This window comes from Desmodus rotundus, chromosome 3 (genome assembly GCF_022682495.2).
Source record: "Desmodus rotundus isolate HL8 chromosome 3, HLdesRot8A.1, whole genome shotgun sequence".
Classification (NCBI taxonomy): Eukaryota; Metazoa; Chordata; class Mammalia; order Chiroptera; family Phyllostomidae; genus Desmodus; species Desmodus rotundus.
This window is the reverse complement of record NC_071389.1, coordinates 106,423,813-106,427,218: the sequence shown is the minus strand read 5'-3', so window position 1 is coordinate 106,427,218 and position 3,406 is coordinate 106,423,813.

Genomic DNA, 3,406 nt, shown 5'->3' with positions numbered 1-3,406 from the left:
CCTGGGGATCATACCTGCAACCTGGGCATGTGCCCTGACCCTGAATCAAACCCGCCACCATTTGGTTTACTATGGTCCAATCAACTGAGCCACACCAGCCAGAGCTCACAACAAACTACAATCTTAAATGGGCAAGAACAGAAACAAAGAAACACTTCTCTGTGGTAATCAAGAATCACTCAATTGCACATCCCACCTGGCTCCAGTGGTCTCTCCAGCCACAACTATCCTGTGCTCCAGTCTTATCCCAGGTAGGGACAATAAGCTTAATGCCCAGTTGTGCTAAATCTGTCATACAGCAGTACATTACCACACACACACACACACACACACACACACTGCCCTGTGTTCTTCCTGGAGAGACTTGACATGTCTCACCCCTTCTTTTAATTATTCTCCTCCACCTGCCTCATGAAATCCTGGGAACTAGGCTGAAAGAGGCAAATGAGCAACCCAGCTCTAATAAGAAATTCCCTTTCCCTTCAATACTGACCTTGAACAAAACTTGTGGACATGGACTTTCTCCCCTTAGGTTTAGTTCCTTTTCAGAAGCTTCCAGTCTCTAATGCCAATAAGCTTCAGACAGGCCAATGCTGTCCCAGTAGATCAGGCTAGATAACTCAGCATACTACATAGCTGAGATTGCTGCTGGGCTTATTTTAAGAAGAACATCCTATTCTTATCAGATTTCTTATTTAAGTGTCATCAGAATTATTTGTTAGTTGTCCTGGACAACTGTTACCCCACCATTCATCATCAGGTTGCCTGGGTACTGTTCTAATTGGTTATCACAAGGACAAAAAAGTACAAATTTCTCCTGTTAGAATTCTCTTTCTTTGGAGGGCAGAGGGGCTTGTATTTTCCTACCTCTCTTCCCATGTAAAAATATTAAGGTATTTGAGCCCTATACATAAAACATTGATGTAACAGTTAATGTAACTGTTAAGTTACTAATTTGCTCTAGGTAAAATTTTTTAAGTGAAGGAGAAATACGTTGATTGACTCTGCAGTGACCTCAGTATATTGCAGTGGTGCCTGAACTTCTGTCTGTGCCAAAGATTCCTTTTCAGTAACAGGACATGTTGCAATCAGAAGGAACAATTATATGCAAATAGATATTGGCTGATACCCCTGGCAGAGTTTCAACACATACTTACGCTCACTTAACCATAATGAGCAAATGAGTGTGCAAACTCCTGTTGTGGACAAATTCCCATTCTCTTCCCAAAGATGCACCTTCTAACCTGTGTCATCACTAGCCCCTAATCTGCTCATCTTTCCTCCCAGCGGACTTCATCCAGTCCCACTCATTTCCAGCAGTGCTTTTCATTTGCCCATTACAAAAAAAAAACATTCATGAAACAGCAACTCAGAAGCCCTCTCCTCCGACGCGCACACACACACATACACACACATTCCCTCACAATAAGCCAACCTTTCCAGACTGACATGAGCACTCTAAGCAACATAAAGAAATGAAACAGGTAACTTAGAAACCTTGTTTACTCTTACAGTTATGGTAATGTTGTGTTTCTGGTGCTGAAAATTAGGCATAGACAAAGCACCAAGGGCTAAGTAAACACTTGTCAGATTAAACCAATGATAATTGAGACCAAAAGACATTCATTCTGACAGTACATCTAGTCTACTGTTTGGTTTTGCTGTTGCAGAATATATAACAACATGGAGATCACTAACTTTGCAGATTTTCTCATGTGTGGCAGACATTCGAGATTAAGGATGAATGAGCCATTTCCTCCTGCCCACAGGTCATTGGCTGGGGAAAAGCAGGCTGCTGATCAATACTGGTTGCAATATATGTTCACTCACCTTTGCCAGCTCTCCAGGAATGCTGGTGCCCATGCTGGGAACTTCCTGTGCTTCCTCCCTCCAAACACAAGCAAGGATCATACACATTCCTTGCTCCTTGCCAGGTAATTCAACAAGTGAGTATTTTAGGGTGTTACTAGAGTATTATTTAGCAAATGTACATTTTAACTGGGGCCTCCTGAGAAATTCTTTAAACCAAATAAATCTCATCATTTACTTACACTCTCTAAATCCTTCAATGCACAATTCCATTTAACTCTCAAAGAAATTTAATGGTATGAATATTCTAATTTCCTCTCTTGTAGAAGAGGAACCAAACTCCTGAATGTTTAGATGATTTTCTCAAAGAGCCTTACATTTCTAAACTGAGGCCTGTGTTATGTGGCCCAAAGATAAACTCTTTTCTGCCTAAAATCACACACTTAGCAAGAAAAGATATTTGAAGAAATAGTTGGAAAAAATTCCAAATTGGATAAAAATGATCTACTTACAGATCCAAGAAGCTCAACAAAGAAGAAACAGAACAAATACAAATAAAAACACTATAGTTTAACTGCAGAAATCCAGAGTAATTCTTTAGAGTAGTCAGAGGAAAAAAAAGACACATCACAACTGGGGAAAACACATGCCCAGCAGACACAATGGAGACGACAACACAGTGGATGGCTTTAAAAAAAAAAAAAAAGAAAGAAAGAAAGAAAGAAAACCAAAAAGCAAATGGTCAACCCAGACTTCTGTATTCAGCAAAAATATCCCAAGGGTGGAATAAAGACATTTTCAAATAAATGAGAGAATGTGTTGCCAGCAGACCTGTACTAACATTTCTTAAAGCTGAAGATTTCTTCAGGCTGGAGGGAAATTGTAACTTTGAAACTTGGATCTACAGGAAGTAATTCTGGGTCTACAAGTAGCATTTTGAGTGGTGAATAAGAGAGTTTTGTTGCGGAGGGAGGAAAGCAGGAACTAAAATATTTTAAAGTAATAAAGTGATGTCATAAGGACAGAGGAATTGTTTTCTTTTTTGTACTGTTTAAGATTTTTCCACAGATGATTGTTAGTTTCTTAATGTTATGATTTTTGCTGTACAAACACCCTAGAATCTAGAATCTATTTTTATCTATTGTTTCTTATTTTCTTTCTGTAGTTCTTTGTGTCCTTAGAAAGCTTTTCCTGACTAGAGAAAAGTGAGTCACTCATATAACACATGATTTTACAGTTGCTCTTAAATTCAATTGCATAATTTATCCCAAATTTATTTTAATGTAAGAAATTTAATGTAATGAAGTAAGAATATAAATCTCCCCATCACATAGCCAGTTTATCAACATGACTGGTTGAATAACTCACTCTTTTCTATTGACTTAGGATAAGTCCTTTATTATATGTTAAACTTGTGTTTATAGGGTCTGCCTCTGAGCTATTTAGGCTCTCCTGTTGATCTACTATTGATTATGTGTTGTGCTATTTCCCTCAAACAGCTTTATAAAGGATGGAGCTCCATATTGATCAGGTCCGTTCTTCCCTCTTCCCATTTCTCTCAAATTGTTATTCTTTGTTTAAATCATTTTTTAATTAA